We start from the raw sequence: 17,594 nt of genomic DNA, 5'->3' as shown, positions 1-17,594 counted from the left end.
ATACACAGTAACATTCAGTCAGAGGCAGAAACAGCTCTCAATACAGAAACAAGGGAAGGACTGAAGAATGCTGGATTTTACAGAAAGGAGCCAAAATGTGTTAATAAAGTATATTACAAAATTTATTAATGACACAAATACTGCCAGAAATCTGAAAGTTGTCTGAGAGTTTAGCTACACTTTAACTGTATTCTAGTTAAGCCTGCTAGTATAAGAACAGATTAGTCCACTGCACACTATGAATAAAGTGGTAAGGCTACAAACCTCATGAATTTTGTCAACTAAAACAATAATTTACAGGCAGATTGTGGACAATCATTAAAATTATGTGACACACATTTCCTGTTACTTTTTTATTCTTTGTTAGTTAAGTAAAGGCATCAAAATACATAATTTAAAAAAATATATATAATTGCCGTTTGAATGTGTTACATGTGGATACAATAATGATTTTGTCCTTTGTATAGATTCTGTCTGAAAAAACATGGGTTAGCATGCCCAAAATGTTTTTTATGTGTTGCAGTTTTTTTTTTTTTTTAAATATCTGCAAATTGCTCACAAATCCACGTCAGACAAATCCATGGCATATAAATGAGGGACATAAAACCTTCAACCAAACCTAAATATCTTAAAGGGGTTGCCCAATACTGTAATTGATGAGCTATTGTTACCAGGGCCTTTTAAACACATTGGTGGGTACCCAGTGTATAGATTTCATAATGCCCCCCATCACAACCACTTAGAAATACTTGATCTGCACAAATTATAATGCCCCCACAATGGGCTACCACATAGTATAATGCCCCTCAGTGGCTCTCACACAATATAATGCCTCCTTAGTGGCCCCATGCAATATAATCAAAATGTAGAAGAAAGGGTGGCACTACTAAATATATGCAGGCATACAATAGAGGATAATTGGGGCAAGCTTCTTATAATTTCCTTGGTGGTGCTCACAGTATTTATAAGTTGAAGGTCTGAGTCATAGCTATGACTCAGAAAGGACTTCCTTTCAAAACGTGTCAGCTATCAGCTTGATTCACTACCATGGACATACCATCTCTGTCTGTGACCATCCTAACGTTTGTATTTTAATGTATTGAACTAATAAAAGAAAGATTTTAACCAAGAGGATTCGCTGGACTTCGCTTCTTCTACAAGTCTTTGATGTGTGAACATATTCCTAGCCAGAGGAATTTTTTCTGGAGATTCATGCGTTTAATCCTACTACTTGGAAAATGAGTGTTCCTTTCTACATATATTTTTCATTGAAAGTGAATTTTTTGCACCATACTAGTGGGCTGTGTTTCCGTTCCCCAACCCCAGTTGTTTAATCTGTAGGATTATAGGTTGGGCTTGATTGACCTGTGTCTTCATCCAACTTCATCTACTATGTAACTATGTAGATTCACTATTGAAGAAGTGTAAACTTCCCCAAATTCCTAATTTCCTTCCTAGCTTTTATCACTCTCCTCCATCTGTTTTTATCACAATGGAGGATGTGTCTTCTGTGTGAGGACAAATGCACAACATGTTGGATTAATCCAGTCACACATAGCCTACAGGGTTTAGGAGGGAGTGATTGTCTCTGTTGCTGACTTTAGCGCAGATTTTTTTTCTCTGCTTACTTTACAAGGGAAATGCTCAGTGAAATGGATTGAAGTTAATCTATGCAGGGCTTAAAATTCCTGTGACCCATATCCACATGCACTAGTTAGTGTGGTGATAAAATATTGAACTAATGCATTCAACTTGATAGTGTAATAATACTGATTAAAATTACATAAAATATGAACTACAGTAATGTATGAAGAGATTAGTTTTTGAAGTAATTTACAATATTGAAAGGAAAATAATCCATACAAATATGTGTAGAAATTATGGAGGGAAAGCTCTGGAAAATGTAATCCTACTAATATTGTAAATGTGAAAGTTTGGATGTTTGTTAGTCAATCATGCAAAAACTGCTGAACGGATTTGAATGAAATTCAGCACATAGTTTGTAACCTCGATTAAAACATAGGCTACTGCCTGCCTGCACAAATGATTTGTGCTGTGCCTGTGATTGTTCTGGCATCTCACCATCTTGCTGGGAAGCCATATAATGATCGTGTTGTTGGTGTTGATAATCCGCCTGCTCCGGTGTTTCGGCAGCTGTTAAGCTGGCCTGCCGCTGAGTTTATTCCTCATGCTGTGCCTGTGATTGTTCCGGCATCTCAGCAGCTTGCTGGGAAGCCATATAATGATCATGTTGTTGATGTTGATAATCCGCCTGCTCCGGTGTTTCGGCAGCTGTTAAGCTGGCCTGCCGCTGAGCTTATTCCTCGCGCTGGGCCCCAGATTGTTCCGGAATCTCAGCAGCTCGCTGGGACACCATATAATGAGCGTGTTTTTGGCGCTGATGATCTTCGTCAGCTCCGCTTGAGGAGAACTCTGTTGACTTCTGGCTACATTCATAGCTATCGTTGTTTTAGAATTTTGCAACAAAATAGATTTCCTTTTTCCCGATATGTTTAAAAGTAGCAAACTGCCAATAGTGATTAAAGGTGTTTTCTCATCCTGTGTGTCAGCACTGCCTGGAGCAGATCAGATAATATGCAAATGTATGTACAGAATCCACTGAGGGTTAGCTGGGTGTTTACACAGAGAGATAACAGAGCTGGCTTTATCAGAACCTGAGATAAGGCTGCTGCAAGAGCAGTGTAATATAGTATGTGAACATAAATTCATAACAGCTGTGAAGTCATGTCATTTAGCAGGATAAAAAGTAGCCTATGTTTTAATCGAGGTTACAAACTATCTATGTGCCGAATGTCATTCAAATCCGTTCAGTTGTTTTTGCTTGATTGACTAACAAACATCCAAACGCACAAGCTTTCACATTAGTAGAATAAGTTGTGTATATGCTCCTAAGGTGAGCATATTCTTTTTCCCAACCTGTTTTACGGACTAGTCCATAATGAATCGCTGTTGTTTTTTCTCTTCTCTTTCTAGAACCCTTCAAATAGAACTTTGCTTACTGTCTCAAGAGAATATATAGATCATTTACAAAGACAGCAACATTAACTACACAAGTTATTCCACCAAAAACTGGTTAAAGAAGAATAAAGTTAATGTTTTGTAATGACCAAGTCAAGGTCCCGACCTTAGTCCAATAGAAATGTAATGGAAAGTCTTAAAGCAAGCAGTCCAGGTGGTTTTGTACAGAGGAATGGGCTAAAATTGCTCCAAGTTTTGCAGGACTAATCAACAATTACTGGTTATTATTTATTATTTATGTTATAAATTATTGCAGTTTTGATGCAGTTATTGCTGCACGAGGAGATCACACCAGATACTGAAAAGAAAAGTTCTTTACTTTACTTAAGTTCATACTTTTTGCCACTTGCAATATGTGATGTCAGATCATTTTTTTAAAAAATAATTTATGTAATAAAGTATAATAAACTGAATCTAATATATTGAATTGGTTAACTTAAGTTACTTTTAGGTCTTGTGGGAAAATATGATGTACTTTTAGGTCACATTTACAGTAATATAGAAAATTCTAAAAGAGTAACAAACATTTAATCACCAATGTGCTGTACTGTCATGTAGGCGATAACATCTGTATAAAATAATATAGACTCTGTTAATATGCGCTTGTAATGCTTTTCATCAGAGCTTGTGATATTTTTGTGGACAAAGTGAACACCCTGTGTAGTCACTTTTTCACTGACATTCACGCTCCTGTTTGGCAATTTCATAATGTTACCACCATATGAACACTCCTCAGTTAAGTGCAATCTTGACTCCATGTTAACAAGAGAACCTGTGTCTATTGTCAGATTGTCCACCCCTGCCTATTTGAAGAGGTCATAGTGTTTGTCTCCATTGTATGCATGTTTGCCATTATTTGGACAATCCCTTTTAACTGATGATTCGCAGCAGTACATCACACAGACCATCACCAATATGATAATGATGTTTGTCCTTTGTTCCTTCTGAAAGGACATTAATTGCTGACAGTGAAGACCTGTATCCTAAAGTGCCCTGACTGTCCAGAGTATGTGCTGGATTGTGTGACCCAGGAAGGGGACTTGGAACCTGACATCCCATAGAGTAGCCACAGGAAGGATCAGGAAGAGTTAGGAAAAAAAATACCACTTATTCCCCCCCCCCCCCCTTGTAAATGGATTATTTAACTTAAGAGACTGAGCCTTCATGTTGTGATGGGATGTTATTGCTGTGAATGCCATGAGCAGGAGCTGTTGAAGGTTTGGCAGGAAAACAGTCACCACCATAACCAGACTGCAACAGGGCCATCTTGAGTTTGATATTTCACTGCAGCTGTCTTGATGGACCCTGGACATTGCACATCCATGTATATTGGGATGGTTATAAACTCACTGCCCTCATTCTGTATCCTTAAAGCGGTTGTCTGGGATAACTAGAAGTCCCTACACTACCCATCCACTCCATTATAGTTACCATTCAGGCTCCTTCTGTCGAGATGGATCCTAATCCTGTATTGATGCTTTCCGTGTGTGCTCTTATCTGAACTAGCTAGTAATTCACCTCCACTGCGCTACCATGCATGCACAGTAGAGGTGGAGCATCGCTGTTGAGAAGGAGTACAGGAGCAGTATAGGAGGAGGGGCCATCTCACAGGAAGAAATGTGGAGGGGTAATTATTAGAGATGAGTGAACACTGTTCAGATCAGCCGATCCGAACAGCACGTTCCCATAGAAATGAATGGAAGCACCTGGCACACAGACTTTGCCAGCGGCCGGCTGCTTAACCCCTCGCGTGCTGGCCGCTTCCATTCATTTCTATGGGAGCGTGCTGTGAGCGTGCTGTTCGGAACGGCTGTTCCGAACAGTGTTCGCTCATCTCTAGTAATTATATAATATGGGTCGGCGGTTGGGCTGAGTAGGCAAGGAAGGGCGGGATAGTTAGACAGACAGGGATTGGGTGAATAGGAGGGGGGGGGAGAGAGGAAGGAGGGAGAGAAATGAAGGAGGGGTGATTAAGGTGATAAGGATTAGTGAGGAAGTTACATAGCAGGAAACTGAGCATGTAAACAAAAGCAGAGATACCAGGGGCCCCCAGAGACACCCAGAAATCACTCAAAACATGCTAAAGGTATATGGGCACATTTATTAACCCATTAGTAGCACTAACAGACTTTTTTTTTATTGCCTGGAAAAACCCTTTAATGTGCAGCACAATCTATGATCTCAGCTTTTGTGAGAAACTACCGAGAAACACTGACCATAGTGTATTTGTCCTGATAGACTTCAAAATCATTGAGGCTCTATAAGAGCACATAACACTATCCGGAAGGGAAATTTGTTGTATAGAAAAATAAAGGAAAGTTCATAGATTTTTACAAGCTAGGTAAAATGGTAAGAATGTTGCTAGATTTATTACCATGTCAATATTTATTGCATATTCATTATTCATGATTGAATTAGTCCAAGTTGACCATTTGCCTGAATGGATTCGGTCTTTATATGGAGAAGAGTCAAGGTGATCAAGGGTTGAGATTACTGAAGCACAAAGCCCGACATGGACAACGAGTATTGCAAAAGCATTGCAAAATCTTCAAGAAATGAATAAAATTCCAGCATCAGATGAAATGCTTTTTCATAAAATATAACTTCTAATTTAAGCATGTTTCTCTGCCCACAATCTCACTGGATGAAATTTTAAATGGGAATTAAAAAATTAGATTTTATGAAAAATCCTTTCATCTGATGCTGGAATTGTATCCATTTTTTTTTTGTTTGTCTTATACACCAAAAATATTACATCAGTGATCAGAAGATCGTATCCCTTGTGGGACTAAAAATACTAAAAAAAAAAGTTAATCAAGTTTATTAAAAAAAATGTTCAGTATTCTTTCAGTTTTTTAAAAATGTAAAACTGTTAAAAAAAATAGATATGGTGTCATATGGTATGATCCATATAAAACTTTGATAAAAGACCGTGATCTTAGCATAATACTAAAGATTTCAAGGCATGACTGATCATCAGATGAAATGATAACAGTTAACATCACGGGGTGACTGTGAATACATGCCCAGTATTAGTCTCTGTTCATATGAGCTGCTCCATCATTTATAGAACAAGAAATATTTCCATTCATGTCTTCGGTTATTTTTTTTTCTCTGACTAGTGTCATAATTTTACCTCCTCTCAGTCAGGTTTGGGTTGTTATGGGGACAGGCAGAAAAGCACAGTTAGCTCTGCTATTCTGCATAGTTGTTAAAGTGAGAACCTTATACACTGATTTTTTTTTATTTCTACCATTTAAAGGGATCCTATCATTAGAATCCCTTTTTTTCTAACTAACATGTAGGGATAGCTTTAAGAAAGGCTATTCTTCTCCTACCTTTAGATGTCTTCTCTGCGCCACCGTTCGGTAGATATTCCGTTTTCCGTCTTTATGCAAATGAGTTCTCTTGCAGCACTGGGGGCGGGCCCCAGCACTCAAACAGCACTGGGGGCATCCCCAATGCTGCAAGAGAACTCTCCAGCGCTGCCTCCATCTTCTTCAGAAACCAGCTTCTATGCGTCGTCTTCCGGCCTGGCTTTCAATCTTCTACACATGCGCAGTCGGCTCTGCCAGCGGGCAAAGCCGACTGCACCTGCGCGTGGCCATTTTTTGTGGCCGCTTATTACAAGAGTTTGCGTAAGCCTTTCTTAAGGCTATTCCTACGTGTTAGAAAAAAGGGGATTCTAATGATAGGATCCCTTTAAAATGGCATCTGTTCTGCTTCTATTTTGATGCATTAGAAAACATCCTTTATTATATGTGCTAGAAAATGCTCAAACACATCTGTAGACTCCTATGATGGCAAAAGCATGTATATAAACAGTGCGGTCTTGTGTCTGTGAGTTTTCGTTTCCTGTCCCCTTTTTTTTTTTGTGCCCTTTTCCCTTCTCTGTTGAGCTAGTCCTAGTGTATGTGGGAGGAGGTCTTATTTTAGGCCCCTCGGCTTACTGACTTACCGTATTTTTCGGACTATAAGACGCACCTAGGTTTTAGAGGAGGAAAATAGGGAAAAAAATTTTTGAAGCAAAAACTGGTAAAATATTTAATATATGGGAGTTGTAGTTTTGCAACAGCTGCAAGGCCACATTGACAGGTGACCCTGCAGCTGTACGGGGATGCATAGAGCGTTTTTTTTTTTGCGGGGCCAGCTGTACTTTTTAGTTATACCATTTTGGGGGATATCTATTGCTTAGATCACCTTGTATTGAAAAAAAAAAACAGGAGGTGATTTAGAACTTTTATTTATTTCATATTTTTAAAGCTTTTTTTTTTTTTTTACTATTTTATTCCCCCCCGGGGGCTTGAACCTGCGGTCACTTGATCGCAAGTCCCATAGACGGCAATACAACTGTATTGCCGTCTATGGGACATTCTGTATATTAGTATTACGGCGGCTGGTCATAGAGACCAGCCGCAATACTAATACAGCAGTGACAGGCCGGGGAGCCTCATTAGGCTCCCGGCTGTCACCCGTCCAGGTCGGCTCCTGCGATATCGCCGCGCAGGAGCCGGCCTGCAACTTTACAGGTACGGGGCCGGTGGGGACCGGCCCCGGGGGAGAAGGGGCCACGGATACTGACCCGGCATCTGCTGTACTAGAGAGGCGGATGCCGGGGAGGGATAGACGCCGGGGCCTGAGACATCGCTATGATCCTCTGCCCTTCATGAAGCCAGCGGCGGGGGGACGGAGGAGCGGAATAGCATCGCCCCTGCCGCTGCTGGCTTCATACAGGGCAGAGGAGCGCAGCGATGTCTCAGGCCCCGGCACCTGTAATGGCGTCTATCACTTGCCGGCTTCTGCCTCTCTATTACAGTGGATGCCAGGCGCCACCTTCAGACTATAAGACGCACCCTTCTTTTCCCCAAAAATTTTGGGGAAAAAAAGTGCGTCTTATAGTCCGAAAAATACGGTATATGCTTTTTCATTGCTGCTCAACCTGTTTTCTCTCTGTTTGTATTTTATAATATTGAAAAATCTTTAATAAAACCCGTTTAAGCATAAACAGTGCGGGAAATATATCATACCTTTTATGCCAATCATAAATGAAACTTCAATATGAAGCACATGAGTCCCCACTAAAGTCTATGGAGCTGCACTGCAATACCAAAACCCACCACTACAAATCAGAAGCAGCCTGGCTCCTGGCATGTAAATAATACAATACTACTACTAAAGATTGATGGACTTCAGTAAACTGAGAGATGATAAGTACTTGAGATGCACTCACTTACCTTCATACTGTTTTGTATATATCAAAATTATGAGACGTTATATTGTTTGGTAGTAACTAGCGAGGCATCTTCACTGTGTATTGAGCACTATTACTGTTTTGGAGCATAAAGGGACTCTATAGGAATAGGTACAGTTAGGGGCAAAGCTAAGCCACTACACTTGTCCATTTTTGGGTCCTCTGAAAGTTGCGAAGTTTGTCTCAGTGGTGTTGGGAACACACCTATGAAAACTTTGCACCGGGGTCCATCAGTGTATTAATATGGCCCTGCACCTACTGAAAGGTAGCTCCCTATAAGGCAATGTTGTCTTTCAAAAAGCATTGTAACATGAATTGAGATACTGTATAAGCCATATCATAAGTTCTCTTTGGAAGTCTTTCTGACTTGGCCTATATGCCAAGTCATGTTACAAATTCATTGTCTTATAGGGAGATACATTCCAATATTTGACACTAGTGTTAATGGACCGGACAAATAAAGGATCACCGCGCTCAATCCATCGTCTTTTTAAAATTTCTCTTTATTTTGGAAATGTAAACACAACGCGTTTCGGGCTTATCGCCCTTTTTCAAGTGTATAAACTAAATGAAAATGAGAACAACAGCCCCAAAAGGGGGAAAAGCAACAATGAGCAAGCAAATAAATAAATAAAATAAAAAATAAAAGAATTCATAAAAACATCCGAAAATTTCCTTTGACATTCAAAAAAGTGTGTTTTACAATGTATTACTACTACATGGAACCAACATCCTATTTCTATTAAAAGAATTACCTCCACATATGTCCTACATCAATCAGCATAAAAACCTGTTTGTTTGTGTATAGAATTAATATTGGGGATGGTAATTGTGAATAAAATATATATATAATAGATAATAATAATAATAGGTAACCAGGTGAGATTCAGCCATAGACTAAGTATAATCCTAGGGAAATGGAGCCCATACATATTGGAAGTATATTAAGAAAAAAAGTCTTACCTTAGAACTCACGTCGAGCTGGATGCTTCATCCAGCCGACGAGGACTAGACCTTTAAATAGCATTGGTGGCAGTGAGTGTTTGTGCGCCTTTTTCGGGCGCACGCGCAGACTGCCGCACGTGTGAGCGGCGTCCGGCTGTGTAGACCGCGCATGCGCCGGCACAGCTAGCCGCGCGCATGCGCACCCGAGCCGCAGGTGACCGCGCGCCCACACGATATCGCGTGTGTGAGCCGCCGACACCAACAGCCACCAGCGCGCACGCGCCGGGCACCACCGCGCACGCGCGCTCACACTGATATACAGAGGGGATTATCGCCGTGTTACGGGCTCCAAGTCAGCACATGTATGGAAATACAGGCGTGCCAGCTTCAATATATGCTTTAGCGAGTGACAACTGTACAATGAGTAAGGAGTTACTGTAAATATATCAATATAAACAGTTGGCAAAGTGAAATAGTGTAACATAATAAACCATAAATAGGTAAATAGATATGTATTAAAGTAAAATAGACATACCCATAAAAAAGCATAAAAAAGCAATATGTAAATAGATAGTTAAATATACATTAAAATTAAATGGGCAAACCCATAAAAAAGCGGTCAATTGAGAAGCTCAGTGTCCGTGATGCATATGCATATATTTAAAACAGAGCGTATTTCTATATATAAAATCTGGTAACCACAGATCCCTAAAGAATGGAAGTGAGACCAAGAATTCACAGGGGATTGGAGGAGGACTGACCAATCGCCAAAGGGCCATACTCACACCCAAGCCGGCCACATGTAGAATCCCTAGGACTCTTATCCTGAGATGTCCTCTAGGGCTTCATTTAAACCTGCCGGTACTAGGGAGTTCATTTTATAAATCCAATACATCTCCTTCCTGCGCAATAAGCTAAATCTATTGGCGGAGGAGCTGGGGATGTGATCTATCGGTACTACTGTAAAGTTTGAAAAGGAGCCGTCATGTGCTGCAGCTGCGTGTCTAGACACGCTATGTTTGAGAAACCGGTTATTTACATTAAACCGGTGTTTAGTAAGCCTTTCCCTTAGGGGCCTAATCGTGCGTCCAACATATTGGAGGCCGCATGGGCATTCCAAGACATAGATAACATAGTTTGAATCGCAAGATAGGTGTTGTGAAATCGGAAAAGTCTCTCCAGTGGTATTGCTGGTTATACACTCACCGGCCACTTTATTAGGTACACCATGCTAGTAACGGGTTGGACCCCCTTTTGCCTTCAGAACTGCCTCAATTCTTCGTGGCATAGATTCAACAAGGTGCTGGAAGCATTCCTCAGAGATTTTGGTCCATATTGACATGATGGCATCACACAGTTGCCGCAGATTTGTCGGCTGCACATCCATGATGCGAATCTCCCGTTCCACCACATCCCAAAGATGCTCTATTGGATTGAGATCTGGTGACTGTGGAGGCCATTGGAGTACAGTGAACTCATTGTCATGTTCAAGAAACCAGTCTGAGATGATTCCAGCTTTATGACATGGCGCATTATCCTGCTGAAAGTAGCCATCAGATGTTGGGTACATTGTGGTCATAAAGGGATGGACATGGTCAGCAACAATACTCAGGTAGGCTTTGGCGTTGCAACGATGCTCAATTGGTACCAAGGGGCCCAAAGAGTGCCAAGAAAATATTCCCCACACCATGACACCACCACCACCAGCCTGAACCGTTGATACAAGGCAGGATGGATCCATGCTTTCATGTTGTTGACGCCAAATTCTGACCCTACCATCCGAATGTCGCAGCAGAAATCGAGACTCATCAGACCAGGCAACGTTTTTCCAATCTTCAATTGTCCAATTTCGATGAGCTTGTGCAAATTGTAGCCTCAGTTTCCTGTTCTTAGCTGAAAGGAGTGGCACCCGGTGTGGTCTTCTGCTGCTGTAGCCCATCTGCCTCAAAGTTCGACGTACTGTGCGTTCAGAGATGCTCTTCTGGCTACCTTGGTTGTAACGGGTGGCTATTTGAGTCACTGTTGCCTTTCTATCAGCTCGAACCAGTCTGGCCATTCTCCTCTGACCTCTGGCATCAACAACGCATTTCCGCCCACAGAACTGCCGCTCACTGGATGTTTTTTCTTTTTCGGACCATTCTTTGTAAACCCTAGAGATGGTTGTGTGTGAAAATCCCAGTAGATCAGCAGTTTCTGAAATACTCAGACCAGCCCTTCTGGCACCAACAACCATGCCACGTTCAAAGGCACTCAAATCACCTTTCTTCCCCATACTGATGCTCGGTTTGAACTGCAGGAGATTGTCTTGACCATGTCTACATGCCTAAATGCACTGAGTTGCCGCCATGTGATTGGCTGATTAGAAATTAAGTGTTAACGAGCAGTTGGACAGGTGTACCTAATAAAGTGGCCGGTGAGTGTATATTTAGCCCCATTTTTGATACTCCGGCAGCATTTACATTTTTTGCTATTACAACAGTAACTTCCTGTCGGTTCCAAATTGGAGGGATCCGGATGGTCCGCATCGTTCCGAGTGCGTAATTTACTAGGCGCCAAAGTACCCTTTAGTGTGCGTGCTCTTCGGAATGTTAGTTTAGGTTGTTTCGGTAACAAAGGTTTGAGAAAGTCATCTCCTTCCAAAATGAACCAGTGCTCCTTTAAGATTTTCCTGATCCTGGAATGTGCACCATTATAGGTGGTTATAAAATTGATCCTATGTGTCTCCTGATCGTCCTTGTTCCTGGGTAGGAGGCACTCACGTTGGGTTGAGCTGGAGGCACGTATTTTGGCTGCATTTACTAGACTCCTTGGGTATTTTTTCTCCAAAAATCTGTCGGTCAAGACCTTACTCTGAGATTTGAAATCCCTGTCGTCTGTACAGTTCCTTCTAACCCTTTTGAATTGTCCGAAGGGGACATTGTCCTTCCACTTTCTGTAATGTAGGCTCTTGTAGTCTAATAGGCTGTTGCAGTCCACTGTTTTAAAGAAAGTTTTTGTGGAGATCTTATCGCCTGTTCCAACTAGAGTGAGATCCAAATAATTAATTTCTTTTTCATTGGATTCACCGGAAAAGTGTAAGCCCCATTGGTTGTCGTTAAGATAATCCGTAAATTCATTAAACTCAAGGTCTGAACCCTTCCAGATGAAGATCATGTCATCGATGTACCTCTTGTATAATATGATGTTGTTGGCCCATTTGATACTCTTGAGGATATATTGTTCCTCAAACCTGCCGACATATAAGTTCGCGAAACTAGGCGCGAATCGCGTCCCCATAGCTGTCCCCCGCGTCTGGAGGTAGATTTTCTCCTCAAAACTGAAGGTGTTATTCGTAAGTATAAATTGGATGCCGTCCAAAATGAACTTCTTCTGTGCGTCTGGCATTTTGTCGTCTTCTTTTAGGACCATTGCAATGTTCTCTACACCCTTGGAGTGGGGGATGTTGCTATATAGTGCGGTGATGTCTAGGGTAGCCCATCTGTAGTCGTTTCTCCACTGTACGTCCAGCACAAGATTGATCAGGTGAGGAGAGTCTTTCAAATAAGACTTAAGTTTCACAACATGTGGTTGGAGTTGGATATCGATATATTGAGACAGGTTCCTTGTGACCGAATTCAAGCCTGATATAATAGGTCTACCCGGAGGATTCTTGCGGTTCTTGTGGATCTTCGGTAAATGATAATAAATTGCCAGAGTTGGGTTCTTGATCCAAAGAAATTCTTTTTCTTTCTTTAATAAAATTCCATTTTCAAATGCCTCTTGGACCAGTTTGTAATATTCTTTTAATTGCTCGGGGGTGGGATCTTGTTCTAATGTTGTGTAGTAGTCTGAGTCCGATAGAATTTTATCTGCTTCTGCTAGGTATGCTTCCTTATTTTGTATAACTATCCCTCCCCCTTTGTCTGCATTGCGTATGACAATGTCCCTATTTGCTTTCAAAGTTCTCATAGCTTCTTTTTCGGATCTGGTAAGATTACCAGTTTGATGAGTATTGGATTTGGATAGAGTTCGGAACTCTTTTGAGACCAAATTGTAAAAAGTCTCGATCTGACTGCCTTTATGATGAGTCGGATTGAAAAGACTCCTTGGTTTGAGGTTTGTTGTGACTGGGTGCATTGAGTTGGAGAGGTTGGAGGTCTCGATGAAATCTACTGTGTCCTCCTGGTTGGTCTGGATCGGGAACGAAAAAGGGATGATTTGGTGGACCATTACACCAGGGACATCATTCGCGAACCAAGGACAGTCGCTTTCACGAATGAGTCCACCACCCCATCCACCAATATTAGTCGTGACGAATTAAGTAAATTATTCTGGGAGTTGGAAGACACCCTCAGTACTGAGACTCGCCATAGCTTGGACTTTAGGTTTCTTAATATTTACCTTAAAGAGGATATCATCCCAAGAGGACTCAGATGTAGGCTTACATCACCCTTTCTGGATGACAATGTCTTTACAAAGGAATGGGACAGGTATCTACATACCTGTGGCCAGGGCTTACTAGATCGATTAGCTCACAAGCGACAGGATCTAGCTACAGCTCTTAACACTAGGATCACGGAACAGATTAACAATCTTGAATTACACCAACACCATCCCGATTACCTCCGTATGAGTAGGGTCCTTTGGACCAAAACGCTCAACATTGAAAGAGAAATCCTGGAGTCCAAAACGAACAAACTGAATAGGGATAGGAGGGACTACAATGAAGATAACATCCATTTCTGGCGCAAGACCTCAGGACCAGTTGCGACTGAACCGGGGTCGGCAAGTGATCAACCTAGAAAGAACAATACGAACAAGAGGAATGGATCCATAAAGAATGCTTCCACGAAAAGTGTTTCCATGAAAAATAATATTCATCCAATCACAGGCATGAGAAAACGCCTTAGATCCAATAATGATTCACTAAGGGTTAAAACTCTTCATCACCAAACTCTCAATAGTAGCTCGTCATCTAATATCGCCTATCCAATTAATCAAAATGGTCTCACTACTTCTTTGGAATTCCACTCAAGCTGATGGAATACAGGTATTAAGACCAATCCATCTAACCCAGGTGTGGTATCCAAAGACAGGAACCTTCAGCATAAAGTGAAGAATGTAAAGAACTTTCAGCCTAGAACAAAGACAAAGGGCTCTGCATCCACCACCCCTTTGGAGCTACACATAGCATCTACACCAGTGGTTCCAACTGGTGGAGACGCACTTACCAACAGCAAGGAACAGGAACCATCATTAATGCTGACAGTTGCCCCACAGAGCAGCAACACTTCCATATCAACGGTGAATTTTAGGACCGATGACGCTTCTACACCAACAGCTGACCACACGAACAACAATGGGTCGAAACTATCAATCATCATACAGAGGGATCTAGACATCGGTCCTCATGATTTATGCCATGTATCCCAGACTGCACCTTCCATCTACCCTGCAGATCTAGATGCAACTCCTACTGCACCAACTCCTCAAAATCGCGACCACTTCACTAGTGGCATGGATACTGACCAGGGGGAAAACGAAATCCATCTCTCCCCGACTTCCATCCCACTCAACACCACAGGCTCAGATATTTTTGAAGATTCCCTCTATGGCACCCCCTTATCAACTACTCAGATTAATCGCCTTTTAGACATCACACATCCACAGTCTCCAGTAACAACATCATTTGCCAAACTACCTGCCGCCATCACACCAGTTACCTACCATACAAAAGAAACCAATCAGTATACGAAGATATCTGATTTTTACCATCCAGTGAGCCTCAAAAGGAAAACCTCAGAACCCACTACTTCGAACCCTACCACTACGGTCCCTTTTTTAGGCGAAGGAGGGGCTGCAGAGGAGGATAAAATAAAACAAGCCAACGGAAGCCCCAGCCCCAAGAGAAACAGAGTATAAATTCTAACATATTCAATCTATCGGATTACCAACTTTCCGAGGCAGAGATCAGCCTTCTATCCAAAGGCCTATCCTTCTGTCCCGATCAAAAGTTGGATGACTTACAACTCTTCATTGACCTAAATAATTATGTACGCAAATTGACTTTGTCAAGGCATTTTGCAATAATGGACAAGAAGAAGACTAACCAGACCAACCAGGAGGACACAGTAGATTTCATCGAGACCTCCAACCTCTCCAACTCAATGCACCCAGTCACAACAAACCTCAAACCAAGGAGTCTTTTCAATCCGACTCATCATAAAGGCAGTCAGATCGAGACTTTTTACAATTTGGTCTCAAAAGAGTTCCGAACTCTATCCAAATCCAATACTCATCAAACTGGTAATCTTACCAGATCCGAAAAAGAAGCTATGAGAACTTTGAAAGCAAATAGGGACATTGTCATACGCAATGCAGACAAAGGGGGAGGGATAGTTATACAAAATAAGGAAGCATACCTAGCAGAAGCAGATAAAATTCTATCGGACTCAGACTACTACACAACATTAGAACAAGATCCCACCCCCGAGCAATTAAAAGAATATTACAAACTGGTCCAAGAGGCATTTGAAAATGGAATTTTATTAAAGAAAGAAAAAGAATTTCTTTGGATCAAGAACCCAACTCTGGCAATTTATTATCATTTACCGAAGATCCACAAGAACCGCAAGAATCCTCCGGGTAGACCTATTATATCAGGCTTGAATTCGGTCACAAGGAACCTGTCTCAATATATCGATATCCAACTCCAACCACATGTTGTGAAACTTAAGTCTTATTTGAAAGACTCTCCCCACCTGATCAATCTTGTGCTGGACGTACAGTGGAGAAACGACTACAGATGGGCTACCCTAGACATCACCGCACTATATAGCAACATCCCCCACTCCAAGGGTGTAGAGAACATTGCAATGGTCCTAAAAGAAGACGACAAAATGCCAGACGCACAGAAGAAGTTCATTTTGGACGGCATCCAATTTATACTTACGAATAACACCTTCAGTTTTGAGGAGAAAATCTACCTCCAGACGCGGGGGACAGCTATGGGGACGCGATTCGCGCCTAGTTTCGCGAACTTATATGTCGGCAGGTTTGAGGAACAATATATCCTCAAGAGTATCAAATGGGCCAACAACATCATATTATACAAGAGGTACATCGATGACATGATCTTCATCTGGAAGGGTTCAGACCTTGAGTTTAATGAATTTACGGATTATCTTAACGACAACCAATGGGGCTTACACTTTTCCGGTGAATCCAATGAAAAAGAAATTAATTATTTGGATCTCACTCTAGTTGGAACAGGCGATAAGATCTCCACAAAAACTTTCTTTAAAACAGTGGACTGCAACAGCCTATTAGACTACAAGAGCCTACATTACAGAAAGTGGAAGGACAATGTCCCCTTCGGACAATTCAAAAGGGTTAGAAGGAACTGTACAGATGACAGGGATTTCAAATCTCAGAGTAAGGTCTTGACCGACAGATTTTTGGAGAAAAAATACCCAAGGAGTCTAGTAAATGCAGCCAAAATACGTGCCTCCAGCTCAACCCAACGTGAGTGCCTCCTACCCAGGAACAAGGACGATCAGGAGACACATAGGATCAATTTTATAACCACCTATAACGGTGCACATTCCAGGATCAGGAAAATCTTAAAGGAGCACTGGTTCATTTTGGAAGGAGATAACTTTCTCAAACCTTTGTTACCGAAACAACCTAAACTAACATTCCGAAGAGCACGCACACTAAAGAGTACTTTGGCTCCTAGTAAATTACGCACTCGGAACGATGCGGACCATCCGGATCCCTCCAATTTGGAACCGACAGGAAGTTACTGTTGTAATAGCAAAAAATGTAAATGCTGCCGGAGTATCAAAAATGGGGCTAAATATATAACCAGCAATACCACTGGAGAGACTTTTCCGATTTCACAACACCTATCTTGCGATTCAAACTATGTTATCTATGTCTTGGAATGCCCATGCGGCCTCCAATATGTTGGACGCACGATTAGGCCCCTAAGGGAAAGGCTTACTAAACACCGGTTTAATGTAAATAACCGGTTTCTCAAACATAGCGTGTCTAGACACGCAGCTGCAGCACATGACGGCTCCTTTTCAAACTTTACAGTAGTACCGATAGATCACATCCCCAGCTCCTCCGCCAATAGATTTAGCTTATTGCGCAGGAAGGAGATGTATTGGATTTATAAAATGAACTCCCTAGTACCGGCAGGTTTAAATGAAGCCCTAGAGGACATCTCAGGATAAGAGTCCTAGGGATTCTACATGTGGCCGGCTTGGGTGTGAGTATGGCCCTTTGGCGATTGGTCAGTCCTCCTCCAATCCCCTGTGAATTCTTGGTCTCACTTCCATTCTTTAGGGATCTGTGGTTACCAGATTTTATATAT

This window comes from Leptodactylus fuscus, chromosome 3 (assembly GCF_031893055.1).
Source record: "Leptodactylus fuscus isolate aLepFus1 chromosome 3, aLepFus1.hap2, whole genome shotgun sequence".
NCBI classification, from domain to species: Eukaryota; Metazoa; Chordata; class Amphibia; order Anura; family Leptodactylidae; genus Leptodactylus; species Leptodactylus fuscus.
The sequence above is the reverse complement of the archived record's forward strand: the minus strand, read 5'-3'. Positions refer to the sequence as shown.